The 23,692-nt window shown below is 41.0% G+C and overlaps 1 pseudogene; it reads left to right on the top strand.

The window, feature by feature from the left end:
* Window positions 1–118, top strand: LOC126302910 (5S ribosomal RNA; annotated as a pseudogene).
* The last annotated feature ends 23,574 nt before the right edge of the window (window positions 119–23,692 follow it).

The following is a 23,692-nucleotide window of genomic DNA, read 5'->3' on the forward strand; positions in this document are numbered from 1 at the left end:
GCCAACGGCCTTGCTGCTGTGGTATCACCGGTTCCCGTCAGATCACCGAAGTTAAGCGCAGTCGGGCTGGGCTAGCATTTGGATGGGTGACCATGCAGTCTGCCGGGCGCCGTTGGCAAGCGGGGTGCACCCAGCCCTTGTGAGGCTAACTGAGGAGCTACTGGATTGAGAAGTAGCGGCTCGGGTCTCGTAAACTGACATACGGCCGGGAGAGCGGTGTGCTGACCACACGCCCCTCCATATCCGCATCCACTGACGCCTGCGGGTTGAGGACGACACGACGGCCGGTCGGTGGCGTTGGGCCTTCCAATGCCTGTTCGGACGGAGTTACATCACACTCCGCAAGCCACGTAAGAGTGTGTGGCGGACGGTAGCTACTGCACCACTAACTGATCCCCCCTTCCCCGCTCCGGTCGCGAATGGCGCGTGGGAAGAATGACTGTCGGTAAGTGTCTGTAATGGCTCTAATAAGTCGAATTTTCTCGTCGTGGTCATTTCGTGAGATGTGTGATGGAGGAAGTAACATGTCGTCAGATTCTTATGGAAAGTGCTCTCTCTAAAATCCAATACGAAACCTCAGTGTGATGCACAACGCCTGTCTTGCAGCGGCTGCCATTGGCATTTGTTGAGCGACTGTGTAACGCTCTCGCGCGGAATAAACGAACCCCCTCTCTATGGAATCTTCTCTGTCTCTTTAGTTAGTCTTACCTGGTATGTGCCCCAGACTGATGAACAATACTCAAGAATCGGTCACACAAGCGCCATGTAAGCCACGTCTTGCGTGGGTGAGTTACATTTCCATAACATTCTCCCTATTAATTTGTCTCGTGTCCTGTTTTCCTACTAAATGGATTATACAGTAGTTCCACATAAGGTCGCTCTGGATAGTTAGTCATAGATATTTTATGGTACAGACAGTTTCCAGCAATTTGTCATCAATAGTGTAGTTGTACAGTAGTCGATTTCGTTCCCTATGTATTCGCAGTATGTTACATTTACCTACGATCAGGGTCAACTGGCACAGCCTGCACAGTTCATCAATCCTCTGCAGGTCCTTCAGCTAATCGATACTGTCTTCTCGCGTCGCCACTTTCTTATACACAACCGCATTGTCCGTGAACAGCGTTAAAGAACTTCCAGCTGTCATACTATCACATGAGGGCTCCAGAAGCGCTTGTTCAAAATTTAGTCTCCCACTTTGGTCACACACGTACGCAGAGCAGACCAGGGGAGTGAATGTTAGAAATGTCGTCTGCCACAATACGTTCACGGGGACGCACGGTGATGCTATGTGTGGTTTACGTCCACCCCACAGTTCTCACATCTGATTTGTAGTCGACTTGCTTACCTGGCGTCTCATAGACGTTGCCCCAGTAGGTTTCTTCTCCTTCGGTCGCGATCTGTAACGTTTCTACCATAAACAGTGCATATTAATGTGACGAGTGAGCAAGTTTAAAGCCGGCCGTCGTGGCCGTGCGGTTCTAGGTGCTTCAGTCTGGAACCGCGCGACTGCTACGGTCGCTGGTTCGAATCCTGCCTCGGGCATGGATGTGTGTGATGTCCTTAGGTTAGTTAGGTTTAAGTAGCTCAAAGTTCTAGAGGACTGATGACCACAGATGTTAAGTCCCTTAGTGCTCAGAGCCATTTGAACCATTTTTGAAGTAGGTTTAAATGCTAAGCATAATAAGAACAGTAATATGTTAGGATGCCAACTATTTATGTTTTATTTCACCAAATGCAAAATTAGTAAGACGATTTCTAGAGCCAGTCTATCGTTAATAATTAAAACTCCTTTCCTGGTCATTATTCATTAGTTTGCAAACACCTCGAAAGTCTCAAAAGTGCTTCACACGATATTAGAATCAACATGAAATCGCACAAAAATGTATTTTCCGAGACAACTACTCTATGTTTATGCGGACTTGCACTTCACATATCAGTTTGTGTGTTGCTGCGTTGAAGACCGATCGACGAGTAGTCGAGAGATATCTTAACAGTTTGCTGCATCCTTTGCGTCCATCTGGCGCGTTGTCTGATGGGTCTGCCTGGTGATCCTACCAACTCACTAGCCTCTCGTAGCAAAATTCTCCTATACTTTGCAATAAAACATAGCAACAAAAATGTAATACGTAAACGTTGGCATGGAAGCGACATAATCGGCACACGAAGCGTTCTACTACATCACTTACATTCTACTATATTAATACACAGTTAGTCCGATGATCAAAAATTAATCGGCTTTCCTCCACTTTCATTTATTTCTGCTTTGTTAAATATTTACTTGAGGATTGGATAATCGAATCACCATTTTGTCCATTGAGATTTCCGACGAGCAAAACTTTCCCTGCTTAGGGAACAGTGTCAATTACAAAAAAAAAAAAAAAAAAAAAAATGGCTCTGAGCACTATGGAACTTAACATCTGAGGTCATCAGTCCCCTAAAACTTTGAAGTACTTAAATCTAACTAACCTAAGGACATCACACACATCCATGCCCGTGGCAAGATTCGAACCTGCGACTGTAGCGGTCGCGCGGTTCCAGACTGAAGCGCCTAGAACCGTTCGGCCACACTGGCTGGCAGTCGATTACAGCTTGAAGATTATTATAGCTCATTGTCTCTTGTTTACGTCTTCCCACATCATCTGCACCTACTGATTTGTTTTTCTTTATTGTCATCTTGGTTTTCCTTTTATTGATACAGCTGACGCCAGTAACGTTATTATTAAATTTCTTATGAATTAGAATTCCCACTCCTGCATGTGCTGCTAGATGTTTCTCAGCACCAGAGTAGAATAGTGTGTATCTTCCTATCATGGTTGAGCCTCTCCTGTTTCTTTTCATCTCGGTCTGTGTGCATACGCTTATTTTATGTTCTTCCATTTCCACAACAATGTCCTGCCCTTTATTATTCTATGAAGGCATATTCTATGTAACAGCGCCTGAGTATTTTATTTCCCGATTTTTAATCCTTTTCTGAGACAAGACCGTCATGATTTTATCCATCCTGTTTTGAGGCTTACTTTTAGGGCTGGGAAAAACCGATCAGTTAAACCCGACGCCGTTATTTGAGACCTGAATAACCAGTATTTTTCGGTATATGTTTGGTCTCAGTAATCACAGGAGCTTTTTATTTTTTATTAATGGCCGACCAAAATAAATGAAATATCAATTACCCTTAGCAGCAGTGATACAGTTTTTTTCGGCTCTAAACAAACCTTATTTTAAAAAGAGAAATAAGTTTTAATTGAAAAACTGGCACTGATAGGAAATATTGCACTGTTGTAGAAGACTGGAAAAACGATCAGTACTATTTTATTAACAATACCGACAGAAAGGAGCAGCAAACGCATGGCATGAGAACCGGTACGGCGGCGCTGAGACGGTGCTGCGCCTGTTGCCCTGTGTCGCGGCCTGAGGCAAGCGGTGTGCGTGCAGTGAGCAGGACTTCAGCCACACGCGGCCTGCACGGCAGTTCCTCGCTGCCGTCCGCGGACATCCGCTGTAGCGCAGAATGGCGCCGACGCTAGTCTGGAGATATTTTTACGACGTGACGTACCGATGAAGTGCAATGCTTCATTTGCTTTAAAACATCAATGATTTGTCTGCCACTTCTATGAAACAGTAAAAGAGGAAGGAAATTATAGTCACAGCAATAAATTAATAACTTAACATAATATGCCTTCATCTATTTGTGGCTCACGAAAGCAGACGAATTAGCACAAAAAAGGAACAGAGTCGACCTCAGTTTTCATCCTTTTGCATTGACTACTCATGACGTCAAAATAATGGTATGATCCCCGATTACAACTCGATTTTTGAGCAGAGTTTCAAAAAATTGTAATAAACAACATATCACTCCCATTTTTTTTAAGGATTTAAGCGCTTCTCACTTTTAGAGAAAAGCAGCGAACGATTGACGGATGTTTTCTTTTATTTGTCTGTTTCATTTAATGTTTTGATTCTATATATCTTCAAACTTAAACGGTCAAAAGTTTTCAATATTTGGTCAGTTCTTACGTTCATTACAGGAGAAAAATAAGAATTAAAATCCAAAATCGGTTACTTTGAGCAATTTTAACCATCAGGTTAAACAGACGTGGAAAAACAAAAACCAAATAACCGAAAACAGTCTGTTCCAGCGACAACCACCACCCCTAGTTGTCATACACGTTCTAAGCTGTTCTCGGTCACATAATTTTGGTTCGGTTGATCTAGGAACTCTTTCTCATTCAGACTGAAAGGTGTGCACGGTACACATCAGTAACACGTATTTTAGCTTAACTTGTTTTCCCATACTCCTACGCTGATAATTTTAGACACTGTTTTTCCTCGACTGGAATGTCATCTACGTCACTTGTGTCTAAATTTTCACCTACGGGCAATGCGGCATCGTTTTTGCTTTGTGACACCTCGCAAGTGCGCATGTGTTCTAGGCACTCGATGAGGAACTGTGCATTTCTTGACTGGTAACTGCCACGGTGACTAGAACGAAAATACCATGACATCAATAAACTGCACAGTTGTCTTAATATTGGATTATATGCTCAAAACAAGCTGCGTAGCTGCTCCAAGGCACCTTGAGAAAGATGCACAATAAAATACAGTGCAAACCTTTCTCATTCAAAAGCTAATTGTGATTATTAATTGGTGTGGTTGTTGCCAGAACTGCTACTATTTTCCTGGTACCTCTTTCCCAGATTTTTAAATTCGCAAATAGCCTAATAACGTTCGTGCGTAGCTGCAGAACATCATGGTGTTTTCATTTGGCAACTTGACACGTTACAAGTGTCGTGTTCCTCCTGGTGATTAACTTAAACTACGTCTATAAAACACGCAATTGACACAGTCGAGTCTTGAACTATCTGTTATCCTACTGCGTACTAAGTGCTGCTGAAACACTGTGATTAAAAAGTGCTTCAGCGGGACCAACTTTCGTTTCATCGTAATGCCCTGGTCTTCTTAGATATTTCTCGTAGGTTCCAAGCAATGATCAGTTTATTTCTCTTTTGTCGAAATGATACAGCTTTATGAGTGGGGACAGTTGGATGTGGCAACTTGTGGTCTTCAACTACTTGTTTGGGAAGATTAATGTGGTCGGAAATTGTTAAATAGTTTCCATCATTCTTCGGAGAAAGTGCTACATCAGGCTTGAAATACAATTCCTCAGAACCATCCTTGTGATTCGCCTCAAACAGATCAGGTGTAATATGAAGCTAATAAATTAAAATAGGTATTGAAATGTAATAAGATAAACAATTTAAAGCACTTACGTAACTGTATAACGAAAGAAGTAAACTTAAGGAGACAGTATTAAGTGAAGAGGACAGGAAAGCAAAATTTAAAAAAAGGTCAGTGTAACTGAGGATCCGTCTTGCGAATAGTGCAGTGGCGCTGCAGCACGCTAATAACTGACTGCACTACACGTGCTTACACATTGTGAATTTCGTGTAAGTGAATACATACGCTCATTGCTAAGCACTGTACAAAGAGAGAAATGTTTATTTCTTTTACATGGTCCATCTGACTCGTACGGATATTTGTCTTTCCTCTAAATTCGATGCAGCCATCGCTTCAATCTTTCGGCTGTCCTTCCGCCTTTGGAAAGATCTGCTACCACCCTCTGCTTTCGAACAGCAGTTCCCTGCACAACACTGCAACATTCTTCACTACAACACAGTTGTCATGTTTTGTCAGGCTCTTAAATTTGTATAAATGAATCTGTATGCTTCACACACCCTTATGTACTAAGATACCGGCTAATCTTCCCAATTCACTCACGTACTCTCAGGTCCATAATACATGCCTCATACCACCTGACGTCAAGCTGATCAGTGGCAGCACTTAACTGTCTGTTATCCACACATGAAAGGTTGTCGCAACCTTCTTTATTCCTAGCAGCTCATCCACTTCCCGCACCTTTTCTCTTCCTAGAGCACCTCCGCAAAACCCATTCTCGGCACACGATTTCCCGTCCACTAATAACCCATCCTCGTATCCTGCTGCGCCATTAGACCCATGTTCCACCTTCCATGCACCTCCACGCCTTACCCACCCTCTCCAGCGGGAATTTTAACCAACTCCCCCGCCTCCCCCCAACAATGGAATTCGTCTGGAGGTACACCCCGCTTCCAACCCTCATCACAATGCTGCACCTCACACCATCCCCCTTAGTTTCCCCTTCCCCCTTCCCCCTCACTGCTGACTTCTAGTCACTACATGCGGTTCTGCAGGGCCTCTTAGTCGTACTGATAAGCGCACCCTCACCGTGACAGTTATTTCATGTGTCATCTGGCATCACCGTTACACTGTGGTATAATTCACCTTCATCAGTGCTTGTTATCCATGACAGTACGCCAGCATGTAGCAGCACTTACAAACTAGGGATGACCATCAACCACCTATCTTAGATATACATAGATGTTTAGTAGGAAAACATCAATGTCTTTACATCACTGTTAAGTCCTATAAAACATCGACGCATTGATGATATGAGAATACAGTAGAATTGGAACATCGATACCTCCACACTCAATTTGTCAGTCTAATAAAACTTTACTACACTCTTGGAAGCGAAGCCACAAAACGAAATAGGTATGCATAAATCTGTTTCGTTGCCCTCTAAAATCATTGTTTTGCACTAATCAAACATTTTGCCATCAGTATGATTACTGTATTTCTTCTTGTTACTTCTTTAGATTACATTGCCTGAATTGGCACAGTAAATATTTACTCGTTTTTCAGTAAATTAAATTATTTATTGCATTTTTTTAATTTATTTGTTTTCTCAGATGGTAAATAATTATAGCTAATGATTTATTTTTAATTTACAACCATTTGAAGATGAAAATGATAAATGACAAATAAACCCGTAGCAACCGAAACACCAAGATGAAAATCAAAAACTTAACAAACTTATGCACAAACCTAATAACTAAATCCCATCGTGTGGAATAATTAACAGATACGTTATTGAAGACCAGTTAACAGCGGAATGCTGAAATGAGTAAAATTCAGCCTGTGGTCAATGACACTGGCGTCAACATCGTAAAAGCAGTAGATATTGTTTTTAGTAGAAATCGCCTTATGGGCCGCTATGCACACACGTTGCATTTGGTGCCACAAGCCACAAGACTCAGTTGAAAAAACGTCTGATTTGCTTCACTCAGTAGCAGCAGTTAAAAGACAAACTGTCAAACAATGTGTTACCGCCGGCCGCGGTGGTCTCGCGGTCCTAGGCGCTCAGTCAGGAACCGCGTGACTGCTACGGTCGCAGGTTCGAATCCTCCTTCGGGCATGGATGTGTGTGATGTCCTTAAGTTAGTTAGGTTTAAGTTGTTCTAGGTCCTAGGGGACTGATGACCTCAGATGTTAAGTCCCATAGTGCTCAGAGCCATTTGAACCAATGTGTTACCGCTAATGATGAGTTGAGGTAGGAATCCGATTAGAAGTTTATTCACGATTTCCCCACACTTTGGAATTCAACATTTCATATGACTGTATGGTTTTGCCTCACAATTACATGGGCAGGGAGTAATTAGTGTCGACCTTTTGAAAATATCGTCATCTAATCTGGCACTTTATATTTTGAAATTTTGAGAAAATCGTATTTATTGCTTTTGTTGGTTTTTTGTAACAAATTCCGAAACCATTTTAAATTTTGTAGTAAAACGTAATCTAACAGTTTGTCTTAATAACAGATACTGTGCATTTTCCCACAAATTTCTTATTCTTACTTTCAGATTCAAACATCTTCTTACACATCAGCATAAGTGAACGAAAAATACAATGAACAAAATTTCACTTTTTTAGAATCAATTCTGAAGACTGTAAAATACCCCGCCACTTGACGTAAGCGTTATGAAAAATGCGCTGGTGTTGCTAAGTAATTTTTTTGATTGTTGGTGAACATAAAGTGCCTCCCCCCCTCACCCCCTTCATTGTAACAATGGTTTACGGGTTATGGAAAACGCATTAGTAATGCTAAGTTTAAAACTGCTACCTGACGTCAACAAGATTATTAGTTGCGACACCAGCGCACCGGAAATGTTAAACGCAAAACAAATAATTGATTTAACCGAAGTGTACGAGATATTATGACCAATTGAGATAACGACTCGTAAAATCAGTGGGATAAGATTTATAACCTGTAGTATAGTAATACCACTTATCAGACTGATTACTATAAGAGTACTTGGCTTTCAATCGAAACAAACAATTGCAGAGAGTTTTAAAAACAACGTAACTGCTGAAATTAAAAAACAATTGGTACACGCTGAAAACGTTAATATCTTTGCTGTTGCCACGCTCTCAGCTCCTCATTTCAAGACTCCACATTTTCGAGATGCATTTACCTCTTTAAGTGACACTAAAAGCGTCAAGGAGATGATTTCAGAAATTGTGCTGCAGAAACAAACTGAATAAAAAGATTGCTGAGAATTCCACAACACATCTGAAAGCCACAGATACAGAAAGTGATCACTATAAACTTGTTATGGTTGAACAATGTGAAACCAATATACCGATGGAAGTAAGTTATTATTTAAAAAGATCTGTAGCCGACTGAAAGCAGTATCCATTACTTTTAGGAGAAGTCCTACGACTCTAGTCTCCTAGGTTGCAGAAAGCCACTATGAAAAACTTGTGGTGCACAGCCAAGTGCACAGTTACAGAACAACAAGTCCCTTACTACTCATACGATTGCATTACCGTCCTGCACCACCGGTAGAGTTTACACGATTTGAATCCATCAGAAATTGCGTAGAATAGAGCAGGTGCGCGTATATAGCATTCGCAACGAATCAATAGAACGAGTATGAAACATTCTCGGCTAAAGCATTGCAAATCTTATATCAACACTAGTAAAGAACAAGAAATGTGCAGATGCTGCCTTGCGCTAACTTGATTTACTCTTCCACACAACGTCAAAACGCGAGACACAGAAACGACTGCAATCGATCGACTGCTCTCGACTGCTACCAAGCGAGGGCTGTAAAGCTGCGGCTTGGCGTCGCCAACAGAAGGCTTTCAGGCCGTCTTCGGCAGCGTGGTCACAGCCTCTTTAGTGGCGAGCTACCGCGGCAGCTGAACCTTTTCCCACCTGTGGTATAATGTACGATACACGCTTGCCACAGATCATGTGTTCGTTGTTTGGAGAACCAAGAGGTGGCAGCACGGAATATAAACATCAGTTACTGCAACTGCACAGCCTGTCCCGGTGAAAAGAAAGTAATGGCATCCTTTTTTCTAATTATAAATGGTTCCACTGCTTCTTGCACTAATACACTGAAGAGCCAAAAAACCAGGTACACCTGCCTAATATCGTGCAGAGCCCAGAGAGCATGCAGAAGTGCCATAACACGACGTGGCATGGCCTCGATTAATGTCTGATAAAATGCTGGAGGAAATTGACGACATGAATCCTCCACGGCTGTCCATAAATCCGTAAGATTACGAGCGGCAGGAGATCCTTCTGAACAGCACGTTGCAAGCCATCCCAGATATGCTCAATAATGTTCACGTCTGGGGAGTTAGGCGGCCAGCGGAAGTGTTTAAACTCAGAAGTGTGTTCCTTGACAAACTCTGTAGCAATTCTGAACGTGTGGGGTGATGCATTGTCCTGCTGGAATTGCCCAAGTTCGTCGGAATGCACAACGGACATGAATGGATGTAGGTGATGACACAGGATACTTACGTACGTGTCACCTGTCAGAGTCGTATCTAGACGAATCAAGGGTCCCATATCACGCCAACTGCACATGCCCCACGCCACTACAGAGGCTCCACCAGCTTGAACAGTCTCCCACTGACACAGAGGGCCATGTTTTCCCGACCGCAGCGATGTCGGAGATTTGTTGTTTTACCAGATTCCTGACATTCACGGTACACTCCTGAAATGTCCGTACGGGGAAATCCCCACATCACACATGTGCCGACTCTAACAACACATCCAGACTCTTTAAATAACCAACCATAGCAGCAGCAGAAATCGATCTAACAAATCCGTCAGACGCTTGTTGCCTTATATAGACGTTGCTGACCGCTGCGCAGTATTCTGCCTGTTCACAACAAAAATTTAGAAAACAAAATTATGGTATCTCTGTGTGTGTGTGTCATGGTTAAGTTCTTCTTCCCTTACTAGCAACAGCGTTTTATAATTTTTTTTCGCTTTGAGCAAAGAATTTTAGTCTCCAGCCAGAAAAGGATACATTCTTCCCACTGAAATCGCGTTTTACTGTGGAGCGCCAGGTTGCCGGGAACATGCAGGAGGTGGAAAATAGAGCCCTGTATGACAGAGAGTGCCGCCAACCTTTTATGTGCGGATTGCCAACAATCGGCGGCTGCTATTGGTCGGTTGAGGCGAGCGAACGGAAGCAGCCATTTTGAGCCTAAGCAATAGGTGAGCGTAAATGGCAAATCTGAATTAACTAGCCGATATTTTAGTATTTACAGGTGTTCGAAATATATATACTCTTTATGTATTAAATTAAGAGCTTAACGTGGCGTGTTCCACTGTTCTATAGTGAAAATGCCGCAATGCTGTGCTATTAATTGTTATAGGAAACCAGTCCGAGGTAGCAAGCTTTTCCGCATTCCACAGGGCGCATGGAATGCGAAAAGACGCGAATTGTGGCTACACCGTATTGGAAGAAAAGATACATTTCCACACGAAAGAGCTAAATTCTGTGAGGTAAGCAAACTTATCTTTGTATCAGATAATTATGTGATTTATGTATTATAAACCTAATATGACAGTGAAAGTATAGCTAAGTCGGTATAGCATTTGATATCTGGGACCTAGGTTCAATTCCATGTGGAACCAAATTTTTTTTTCACTTTATAAATTTTTGTAGTAATAGTAGTATACAAACAGGTCTAAATCCATCAACAATGTTATTGATAGTATTAATAAAGTTACAAACACATCATTTTTACAATACTGCTTACGATCACCATTGAGTAAGAGACGGAACCTGAAGAATAAAATCTTCAAATACGGATGTACTTCATGTATATGAAATTTAAAACGTTTATTCTGTTAGCTATTCATAATGCCATCTTTACTACTTTACAAGTATTAGTTTCGAACTTTAATTAACAGTGTAATTTGGATTGTCATTTTTAGCTTCACTTCACATCTGATCAGTTTGAGGCAAATCGTAAGGATGGTGTTAAAAAACTGAAACCTAATGCAGTACCCACTATATTTAGTCATCGTCCTCAAATTAAGATATGAAAGCCACCAAAGGACAGGGCTTTGCAAAGGGAGCCTGGGTGCACTTAACACTACACAGACAGAGCCAGGTGCTGTTTAAATATATGTAACTAAACAGAAACGCATCTACTTAATTTACTACTAACTTTTTATGAAACATAAATTTCTCGCGTTGTCGTTCGACAAAACAGTTTTTGTTGCTGTTATTATTAATATTATTTCTTTTCAGGTACCGTAATGAGCAAGTTTGCGTACTTCCTTAAGACGTTTTGCCGCATGTTCACAATTCTGACGTCGGATTACCTCCTGAGAATGACAATGAAACGAAACTAGAAACTTTGAAAAGGTTAGTTGGTTTTGGGGGAGGAGACCAGACAGCGAGGTCATCGGTCTCATGTGATTAGGGACGGATGGGGAAGGAAAGTGGGCGTGCCCTTTGAAAGGAACCATCGCGACATTTGCCTGGAGCGATTTAGGGAAATCACGGAAAACCTAAATCAGGATGGCCGGACGCGGGATTGAACCGTCGTCCTCCCGAATGCGTGTCCAGTGTGCTAACCACTGCGCCACCTCTCTCGGTCTTTGAAAAGGAAAATCCAGTTATTGCAGAAGCAACTACACAGTGCGAATGATAAAATTGATACAAGGGCTGCAGTGTGAAATCTTTTTGAAACGGCGATCAGAGCTCAGCACTGCAGAAAAAAACTATGAGAGGGACAAAGTGGTCAACGGAAACTGTTAAGAAGGCTTTGAAAATTCGATTAGGTTGTGGAAGCATTGCATATAATGTGGTAAGAGAACTGGAACAACCATTACCAAGCGAACGAACTCTACAAAGGAAACTTGAGTCTCTGGCATTCAGTTCAGGTATTTTGGAGGATTTCGTATCCGCTCTTAAAGTGAAGGTAGGCACCATGAATCACTTTGAAAGACGTGTTACAATAATGATGGAAGAGATGAGTCTCACACAAGGCCTAAATTACGACATTTCATTGAAATTCGTAATTGGCTTTCTACCATTTCCAGCAATTCGTACGCAAAACATGCTTGTCAAGCCTTGGTATTTATGCCTGGTGGTCTAAGTACGCGATGGAAGCAAATAATTGGTTACCATTTCACCGGGAAATTAATTTCAGGTAAAGAACTAAAGTAGTTGCTGTGGCAATTAATTATGAAGTGTGAAGCGACTGGTTTGATGGTAGAAGTTATTGTATCAGATATGGGTGGACACAATCAGGCACTTTGGCGTGAATGTGGTATTATTGCTGGTCGTTATAATGAAACAAAGAATTTCTGCCAGCATCCATTTTCTCCAGAGCGAAAGCTGTACTTCATGCCTGACGTACCTCATATCCTGGAGAATGTGACGAATCGCCTAACTAATTCTGATCACATTATCCTACACAGCAAGTAGTTTCAGACAATAATTTGGCGGGAACGGTAGTCTCTATTGAGCCTATCAAAAAACTGTACGAGTTTGACAAGGAAAAGAATTGAAATATTGCTTGGGATTTAAAAGATAATGTCATAAGACCAGGGAAGTATGATAAAATGAAGGTTGGTCCTGCTTACGCACTTTTAAATCACAGCTTTGCAGCAGCGTTACAGTATGCAATAGTGAAAGACGTACTTGAAGATTCTGCCACATCAACAGCGTTTTCCATAGCCACAGTTTTCGGTTGGTTTAAATTATTGACCTCAAGGAACAGGCAAAGTGCCATGCGTAGAGCTGTTGAGTACAAACACAATGATGCTGTACAGTTCCTTAAGAGTGTCATATCGCTGTTTGAAAATTGAAACAGGGGTATCTGGAAACCTGTACTATCTGGAGTTATTCTAACAACAGGCACAGCTATTAGTGTCCAGGATTATCTTCTGAACGAAAAAGGTTTCCAGTGCGTTCCGTTGTACAGGCTGTCACAGGATGCCATGAAAATCCTTTTCAGTATGGTTCGAGCCAGTACTCCTGTTCCAGATTGTCTTAGTTTCAAGATGATACTGCGGCTTATTGCTGTATCACAGTATTTTCGTCGCAGTCGCCATGGAAGTTATCAGACAGAAGATGGTGAATTTCTTGCCCACTACTTGGAACACAGACGGACGTACGAAGAAGCAGAAGGCACAGACGATGCAGACTTGCTTGCAAGCGCGAAATCAGACGTAAGCGATGGTGAAGAAATGCCACCTGAGGAAGCAGAACAATAAAGCAAGTGAAGTAAAAGTGTTTGCTTTGTGGAGCGTGCTGAGAATCACTTTCAGCTAAGGAGAAGTCTGAATGTGAAGCAGTACGGAGACTCACTGAACTAAAAAGTCACACAGCTCAAGACAGCTTGGAATGCATTTCCCAAGAAATATTTCGCATTATTAAGATGGCAGAAAAATCGTTCGTGTGAATGAAAAACTCTTTCTGGAATCGAAGTTGTCCCTCCAAGCACTGGAGGCAGTTGCACACAAATCAATCGAGGAACTCATTCAGAATATTCCTTCTTGTCACAGTGTCGTGGAGAGAGTTGTACATGAATTTTTGAAGACTCGAATTTATATTCTTCTGAAGAAATATAACTATCAGGTACAGAAGGATGCCACAGCCAAGTGCGGAAGTAGAGATATTGGTATGAGAAATGCAGTAAAGGTATTTTAAGAAGAAGAGGTTTATTGTCTTTCGTATGCTTTAGCTAAACTGTAATTTGTAATTGTGTTTTCTTTATTTTTTATTATAAATAACTACCATAATTTGCAACAAACAAGCATTAAAAAAGGAATTATGCAAATCGAAGAATGCATTTGTATATTAATATGTACTATAAGTCATGTATGCACCTCAGAAGACCTTGACTGGAGTCTATCATTAGAGCATGGAATACTTTCCACAAAGGTCAGCGTAAGAAAAAAATTACTGCTAGTTATATTGATAAACGTGTAGATCACAGTGACAGAGTAGCAACTTTTCATTAATTTTCACCATAGACGCCGAGTTATCAAAGATGTAACGATTAATAATGATAGTTATTAGTTTACTTAACGCATTGTCATATTCAGGCCGGTTCCCTTCTTCATAAAGTCGAATTTTACAGTTCCGTCCATAGTGCAGTAGGCCTAAAATGACGGCCGCTAGCACGTTGGCTGTACTCTCCCGTATACAGGGCTCTAGTGGCAAAGATTCTACCCTGCCATCTGTCGGTGACAGTTATTACTACGAGGCCAACAGCTGCTGCCATCTCGCATCGCCTCCGTACACTATGTGGAGAGGGCAGAGTGTGAAATCTCTGCCATTACCTCCTGCAGCTTTCTGTTCTCATGGTTCCGCAGAGCGAAACACAACGGAACGGACAAACAACGAAGAGAAGCGAAGCGTGCGTGTTTCAGCTCACCCAGTTCCATTTCTTATCAGGAAAATTGAAAAATTAAGGAAATGCTTCATTATACACATTTTTAAAACGGAATAAAAAGTATAAAAAAACCTTCCCTTAGCCTCATATAGGTTCCTAAATTTTCTGAAAATGTCCATGTATGGTTTTTTTAATAACTGCGACAATACATGTAAAATTTAAAAAGAAAAGTGTGGGGTGACCGCAGCAATTGATGCGTGAATAGTTTATCTAACTAATGAGAACTGCAAATGATGTGTACGAACAGTAAAGAAAGGCGTCTTCCTCCTTATTTTAAGGCAGTAGCTGTGTGATATGTGATCCGGTTTGGTTGAAATTGGTCCAGTGGCTTAGGAGATGTAGAATATAATGGCCAATAATAATTTATGAGGGCCAATCCTGTATAATACATCATATCGAACTACAGTAGTAGCTCCATCAACAATAGAAATAGTTTTTGTTTCGCTTGCAATTGTTTTAGGAAATTTATTATACATTTTGTTTTTTATTTGCACGGAAGATACTTAATTTCTGAATTATGTAGCGCACTCAAGTAATACTTTTTAGTAACGCTTCTTTTTTATTAAACATACCTTACAACTTAAGAAGTTCCATAAATACATCCATTGGCAAAGAAGTAGGTTTCGGTTGGAGGGAATGGAGGCGGGGCAGCTTTGGCAGTTCGGCCAAGGGCACAGACGGGAGACAGCGACTGAGGAGGGATTTGCTGGTGATATCGGTGATTTCTGTTGAGTGATGACGAGGTGTGTGTTCCATGTCAGTATTCTGCCGAGGCGGGTGGGTTGGTTGCAGATGGAGGTCTGGGCGACGGAGACGCCGACCGCTCAGCCACGCAGCCTGCAGAGCTGTGGAGCTGTGGAGCTGCGTGGAGTACCGGCAGTGGTGAGGCCGCTGTGCGAATTACGGGGTCGGAGTTCTGAGAGTCCGGAACCTGACGACGTCGCGCTGTACGTCGAAACTTTCGTCGAGTAACGATCGCGCACAATTGTAGAGCTGCCTATTGTGCTGCCATCTCGCGGCAATAGCTTGCAACAAGGCCTTAGTTGCGTATCGCGCCGTTAGATGTCACTACCAGCCGTACCTGACTTAATTTCGTTTTTATTTTTTTATTTTTTTTACTTTTACAGGAGAATATCTCAGTGAACTGAAGTTTTCGCAGTAGCGGTCATTACTTGCTCTGTTTTCATTTGTACGCCTGGTATATGTCACTTTAATACTTAAATCTTTTTCGTGGGCATACTTCTTGCTCAGTCAAAAGTTTTACAACGTGTGTTACATTAGTCGCCGCTCGTCTTTCCGCAAGCTGTATTGAATTACATTTGCGATTACTGCAGTATATCGCGTGAGCGATCGTGGCGGTAGTGATATAGAATGGAGATGTGTAATAATGCAGTATTTGCATTACAGCAAGAGCTAGTGGTGGCTGCACATACAGTGCAACTAGGCACACCAATTGAGCGGGCTGTTCATTTCATAGATATAAGAAACATTGCAAGAGAAAGAAACGACGGCTATAGAGTAATACGCGGTGAAAAATTTAAGGTGCATAATCACGTGATTAGTTTCTGTAAAATTATCTGTATAAGCAATTCGGAACGTAATCTCTATGTTGCCTAACCTACACAGTAAACAAACATTTGTTTACCGTTTACGTTGATTTCAATTTATACTGTTTCATCTCGAGACTTGATCTACAGAAATAGGTCTGTTTTCAATTCTGAAGTTTCGATGTCGTCATTCCAAATGGTTTACAAGTATTGTGTGCCACGTGGGAGAGGAGATTATGAAAATGGGCTGCGGGTGGCGGTGTTTTCGTTTCCTAAAAGCACACAGCTCCAACAGGAATGGATAGTTGACTGCAACACACCGCGAAAATTTCCAGCTTACACAGAATACAAAGGTATGTTCAGCGTCATTACCGTTCATTGAGATTGTCTCGGAGTACGTGTGCTTTAATACAGAGAGCATGAGCAATGTGTCACCTGCTTAAGTTAGCATAAAGTCTAGTTGTTCGATAACAACGTGATTTCGGTTGACGTAAAAGCCTTTCTATAGCTAAGTTGGCTTTATACAGTACTGAATCAATGGCAGATTGATTTACATGTGCAGCAACAGCTTTGTAGTTTAAAATACCGAGTCAGTATTAACATATTTGTTCTGAACGTAACCAACGCTAATCCCGTCTTTCCTTAGTGGCATCATTTCCCTTGTACATTATCGTATGTAGCAGATAAAAGTTTTTCTATTTCAAAGTCTTCAGGCTCCACTTCACTGAGGACCTCATTCTGAGACGTGGTGAATATTTTGACAGTTCCACAGGTTAGAAATACTCTGTGCCTCTTTCTAAACCTCACCTTAAACCAGGAACCACATCATCGATTCTGCATAACTGTCCAAAGTGCCTTTCGTTAGCTTCTCCTTCAAGAGCCAGTAGAGATGAGAGACAGTAGCGTCTGGAAAACAGAAACTTAGAACTAGCTGTTGCAGCCAATTTAACAACACATGCGCAGTATGAGAAAAAAAACACGTTTCGTAGACTTGAATAACTTACATAAGTGTTCAGAGGCGATGAAGCTGCCCAAAGGGTGGCGTGTTAGAAAGTCAGATTGTGGCATTAGTTTTATTCTAATGGAAACAGCAGATATCCCTAGACATTTGTGTTCTGTTATGCTGAGTACTGTGATAAACCTTTTGCATTTCCTTTATGTTTCCGTCTTCCTTAAAGGCAGAGAGAGAACATGAAGCGGTAGCCCATCATAGAGCCTATGCCTACCGTCATGTATTTTTTGACTTTCAGTCGTTAAAAAACAGAGTATTTTTTCTGGTACCAGTAGGAGGAAGGAAGGATTCGCGCTCAGCTAGTGAACGAGTGAGAAGCACGCCATTTTTAGCGAGTAATTGTAGACTGCCATTTTGGGGTCGCTATGAATAAGTGAGGAGTATGTATTTCATATGTGCACCGTTTACAAAAATACAGTATTGTTTTATTAACAGAAAGGTCGTGTGGGTTGTTATTTCAAATAGTACACTAATTACAAGAACTGAAGCCCACCTGTGTACTTTGGAAAACTACGAAGTCCGATAAGCTTTATGGGAACACGGTCAAGACTTCAAAGGTGAACACAGAGACCAAACGTAGCATTATAAAGAATGGTAAGCACAAATTTACAGCGGAGAAAGAAACTACTTCGCCCTGCAAAATAATATGAACTAATACGAACTTATTTCCAGACATAGCTCAGCTTATTGTGCTTGTCATTCATGCCGAAAAATTAACCTCAGTAATTCAATACATTTTAAAAAGCCACGCATTTCAACATTTTATTATCATCTATTCCATTATTTTATTATAGTACCGACTGAAGTATACAGATGTATGTTGATAAAAGTGTTAACACGAGACTTCATACAAGAAATACAATGTAAGCTTTCACGGCCGGTATTGTCTTCACTTAAAACTTCCGGGCTGATAGACCGTGGTCGAAGTATAAAACTGTCTCCTGACGTTTCGTCTCTGACTGCGGGAGACATCCTGGGAGGTACGGTGGCGAACTGCGGAGAGAACTCGAGGAAGCGCTGATTGTATGGGCAGTGCAGAGGGCGCCACTGTCGATCACGTGGCGTCGGCTATGAGATTGTCTCTGGTGACGCCAACATTAGCGATTGAAAGTAATCGATCGTCACGCTTGCGGTGCAGCACTGACATCCAAATTTTATCCAGGTTCATACAAGACATTTCACACTAACTATAAACCATTTAAATTACTGAACTGACATTATTGATAAGGTGGAAAACTTCACCAGACAAACAGCGATAGTTCAATAACAGAGCACTTGCTATTTATAACCAGTTATTTGAAAAATATAGAATTTTTTTTTGATAAAACTGAAAGCAGTCAAACTAATTTTTTATATGAGTAAGCAAATTTAATGGGTGTCCAAGAGAAGCATTACAGATACTCGCCAGACTGTATTATGTATAACGGTATTCTATGTTCAGTATCACGGCATGTTTCGAGTTTATAAAAAGCACACACTGTCTTGTGCTACGCCATCCTAATACACTGCATAACCACCAGCAGCTGAGCAGCTAAGTGGCAATTTTTTGTTGTATACAAAACAGAAATTCCAGTTTCTGTGTGAAGCATATGATGTTCTTTCACTAATGGTTGGTGAAATTCACTTGAAGCGTTGTTTGGACTTCACAGGAGGTACCATTTTGTGTGCTACATTCAATTCTGAAAATGCAGCAACTAGGCTTTAGATTTTTGTGATTCAAAGTTTTCTTTCTTCATACAAAGATTTTTATCATAGCTGTATAAGTGGGAACTTCCAGATAGTACATTTGGATTATTCGACGACACACATTTGCCCATATCACATACCACTCATGTTCTTTTAGAAGTGACAACGTTCCCAGTCAGAACTCGATTTTTAAATATCTTTTGCCAGGAAAGGTTCAGACAAATGCTGTAGAAGAAAAATTTGGAAAAAATACCGAACAATGGCATGATCTCAATATTTAGTATCTTCGACACATGTATTTGAAATTGAACCCAAGCTAAAAATTCAGACCTTTGTAAATTTGATCATCTTCTCTTGGAGAAGGTGGCATAGATTTAGATTGTTTTGAAAGTGCAGATGATGTCACCCTACCATCACCTCCAACACCAAACATTGGCAGGGTAATGGATTTCATTCAGGAACAGATTCAGTATCTTCACGAGTACTTACCTGTTTTCACATACTTGTCGGCGTATTGTGCCAGAGCAGTTCTTAAGAAGCTGAGGTGTGAGACTTGTGAAACAAATTTAGTGCTAGATAGAACATTGTCAGTAACAGAAAATGATGAAGGTTACGAATGTATAAGAAAGGAGGACAGAGTTAGACTGTATTGTTCTAATAATGAGGTTATTAAAGCTGTTATGTTTATTTCTTTGGTGCTTAAAGATTTTATGGTTCTAGTGGCTCTGAGCACTATGGGACTTAACTTCTGAGGTCATCAGTCCCCTAGAACTTAGAACTACTTAAATGTAACCAACCTAAGGACATCACACACATCCATGCCCAAGGCGGGATTCGAACCTGCGACTGTAGCGGTCACGCGGTTCCAGGCTGTAGCGCCTAGAACTGCTCGGCCGGCAAAGTTTTGATGTATGGAGAACATGAAGTCAGCTGCATGAGATGCTCATCGCAGAGAAATTTAGGTGTAAGGTTAAAGAGGAACTTCTTCCTAAGAAGGTTTCTTTTTTTGTTTTGTTTTTTAATCTGGTAGATCACTCAGGCGGCAGAATTTTTCAGTGTGTAGTGAAAGTAATGCGTAATGTGATTCTCAATAATTATATTACAAAAATTAACGATAGCCATGGCGAGAGTAACAGCAAGAGGGCAAAACTGTCAACTGTACAGTAATTTGGAACAACTTTTGTGACACATTAACAAACTTTTAGATTTGTCATTTTTTTTTTTTTCATTCTGACTTTTGTCGATTTCTGTAACTGCACTGTTAGCACTGAAATCGCATAAAAGTAGGCCTGTATTTTATTTACAAAGTTTTCACTTCATTAACAGAAGTATTATGCTACATATTTGACACAGACAGACAAAGTTATCAGATTCACTAAATCTCTCTTTTTGCTTTGGTCCCTGAAAAAATAATTACATAAGCGTTTCAATTAAACTGTTTCCGGCAAGAACATCCATGCGTTTTTTGTTAAGTCGTTTGTATCTTAGTGAATTACTTTTTTGACGAAGTAATTAAACTTACTATCACCAGAGTAATTGCATCATCCTTTCAGCTAACTTTTGTTGTAAGTGTCTCTAACACAGTAACTCCGTTAGTGTGATTTACAGGCTGTGGTATATGTGGGTTGCTATTGCAAGTAGTAAAATTTTGCATATGATCACATTGTTTGTAACCAGCGTCACATGCATTTTGTGCTATTTTATACAGGAACAGCACAATTTCTTTGTAAATGATAATGGGCGGCACCACCTCTTAGTAAACGATACACAAATTAATCGTCGAGAACTAAGCCTCGTGACTTTGTTACGCTTTCAGGAAAGAGGTACACCCTCTTGAACTGATACTGGTTTGCACTGACAGAAACCCACATAAGTATCCTCACGAATGGCAGACATGGGTATGAACCAGCACTCAACGTTATCACTACAAGAAAAAATGTGCACTCGTAAGTTACTGTTTCCGAACCCATTCGCTTAACGCACCACATAACCGCACTTTCCTTTTATAATGTTTCCAACATTCTTCAGCCATTTCGTGTTAAAACATAGGGAAAAGGCTTTAAATTATTTTACAATAAAAAATCATGGTGTGTATGCGTGTGTAGTGGTTGAGTCTTTCATCCTTTTCTTGCAACACTTTTTCATTTCATTTTTTATTTATCTTTTTGTTTTTTATCATGAATTTAGGTGTCCAGCAAAGAAAAAACCAGCTGTTATGACAAGAACCAGGCTTGTCCGTGACTTTGCGTTTTGCTATAGAGGGTCAGGTGGCCAGTCCTTTCTACAGCTCACGTCTGCCATCTGTCGGTGACAGTTTGTACTACAGGGGGCGCATGCTGTTAGCCGACCGAAGCAGCTGCTGCCATCTCGCCTCGTCTCCGTGCACTATGCAGAGCCAGTCGAGTGTGGGATCCCCCCCCGTAACCTGCTGCTGCTTTCTGCACTCGCGACGGAAAGAACCCGAAAAGATGCGGGGAGGGGAATGGTGCTTCATGCAGCAGAATCAGTTTCCGTTTCAAATCAGAAAAATTAAAAACATTAAGTGAATATCTTCATTTATCACTTTTTTTTAAAACGGATTAGAAATCATAAAAGAATATCACTTAGCCGCATACAGAATCGTAAATTTCGTGAAAATTTTTGGGTGTAGATTTTTAATAACTTCGACAATACATGTTAAATATAAAACGAAAAGTGTGGGGGGACCGTAGTAATGGATGCGTGAATAGTTCATCTAAATCAAGAGAACAGTAGTGTGAAAGTGTAAGAACGATAAAGGGAGGGGCAATCCTCCTCATTTCGAGACAATACGTGAGCGATTTCTGTACTGAGTTTGGTTGAAATTAGTCCAGCGCTTTAGGAGATGTGGAACATACGTACATATATTTTATAATACGTATGGATTAGTAATTATTGCCATTAATAATTTTTAAGGGCCAAATGAAATCTGTTCTTTATAGTACAACTTACTGAACTACAGTAGTAGCTGCATTAACAGTAGACAAAGTTTTTCTTTCACGTTAAATTGTTTTAGAAAATTGGTTGTACAATTTGTTTTCATTTACACGACTGATACATAACTTTTCACTTACATAGCTCATTTAAGTGATATTTATCAATAAAGACACCATTTTAGTAAACAAAGCTGACAATTTACAAAATTCCATAAATAATAAATTTGCAAAAAAGTAGTGTGAAGGGGAGAGAGTGGTGACGGCGCAGCTTAGGCTGTTCTGCCAAGGCACAGGATTAAGATTAGTTCTAATCGTTTCACTGTCAGTCGCAGCTCGGTTGCAGTCACAATGAAGAAAAAATGACAAATCTAAAGGTTAGTTAACGTGTCACAAAAGTTGTTCCAAATTACTATACAGCCGACCGCATAGCCACACAGCCTGCAGAGCTTTGTCAGCAGTCGCTGTGTTCAGTGGTTCAAATGGCTCTGAGCACTATGGGACTTAACATCTGAGGTCATCAGTCCCCTAGAACTTAGAACTACTTAAACCTAACTAACCTAAGGACATCACACACATCCATGCCCGAGGCAGGATTCGAACCTGCGACCGTAGCAGTCACACGGTTCCGGACTGCGCGCCTAGAACTGCGAGACCACAGCGGCCGGCTGCTGTGTTCAGTGGAGCAGCAGCAATGGGGAGGGCGCGAGGCGGTTCCACGCTGTGCGAATTACGGCGCTGCCAGAGTTCTGACAGTTCTGGGACCTGATGACACAGTCGGATACTTCACATGGAGTAACGATCTCACACAGGCGCAAGGCTGTCTGCTATGCTGCCATTTTGTGACGAAAGTTTGTAACAGGGCGTTAATTGCATGGCACTCCGTTCGATGGCAGCACCAGCAGAATCTAATTTTACGCAGGAAAGTGTCTCAACCAAGTGAAGTTTTCGCAGTTGCGTCCAATTACTCGCTTTGTTTTTATTTACACAGTTGATAAGTGTGACTGAGAAACTTAGCTCCTTATGATGGGCATACTTCATATTCAGTAAACCGTTTTACAATGCGTGTCACATTAGTCGCAGTTCGATAGTTGAAAAATAACATCAGACTCAAGTCTGGGTAGCAATTTTTGGAGGTCCTAGATCGGATGTGTCGACAGTGGCCATCATGAAGCTATATGAAAATAGTACTGTGTAAGACATATTCACGTAGATATTTCTTGAACGAGAGCATATGTTAGAATTAGCGCTAGTGGTGGCCAGAAGTGGGCTAAATAGCTGTACCAAAAATGCAACTAAACCCATCAATTGAACACGCTGTTCATTTCATGTGGTACACGAAGCACTGCAGGAAAAAGAACCGACGAATACAAAGCAATATGGACTGAAAAAACCCTGTCTATAATAATGTATCTAATTTCTATGGAACTATCTGTACAAGCAATTCGCAATATAGTCTTTATGTAAACAAAACTTTGGTTACTGTTTACATTAATTTCAAAATGTATCGTTTCATCGTTAGACTTGATCTATAGAAATAAATCTGTTTTTAATTCTGACCTTTCGATGTCGTTATTCGAAATGGTGTGCAAGAGTTTTGTGCCATGATGCAGAGTAAACTATGAAAATGGGCTGCAGATGGCGGTGTTTTCTTTTCCAAAAGCACAGAACTCCAACAGAAATGGATAGTTGGCTGCAACACACCGCGAAAATTTCCAGCTTACACAGAATTCGAAGCTCAATGTATTTACAGGTCAGTTAGATCATCTCAGAGTAAATGCGCTTTAACATAGGGAGCATGAGCAAGTTATTGTATTGTAATTTCTTAGACTTTCCCGGCGATTTGATGACATCTCGTGGAAATCGGGTTTTCTGCCGGATATCAGCGTCTTCCA

The sequence above is a fragment of the Schistocerca gregaria genome, unplaced genomic scaffold, assembly GCF_023897955.1.
Source record: "Schistocerca gregaria isolate iqSchGreg1 unplaced genomic scaffold, iqSchGreg1.2 ptg000180l, whole genome shotgun sequence".
Classification (NCBI taxonomy): domain Eukaryota; kingdom Metazoa; phylum Arthropoda; class Insecta; order Orthoptera; family Acrididae; genus Schistocerca; species Schistocerca gregaria.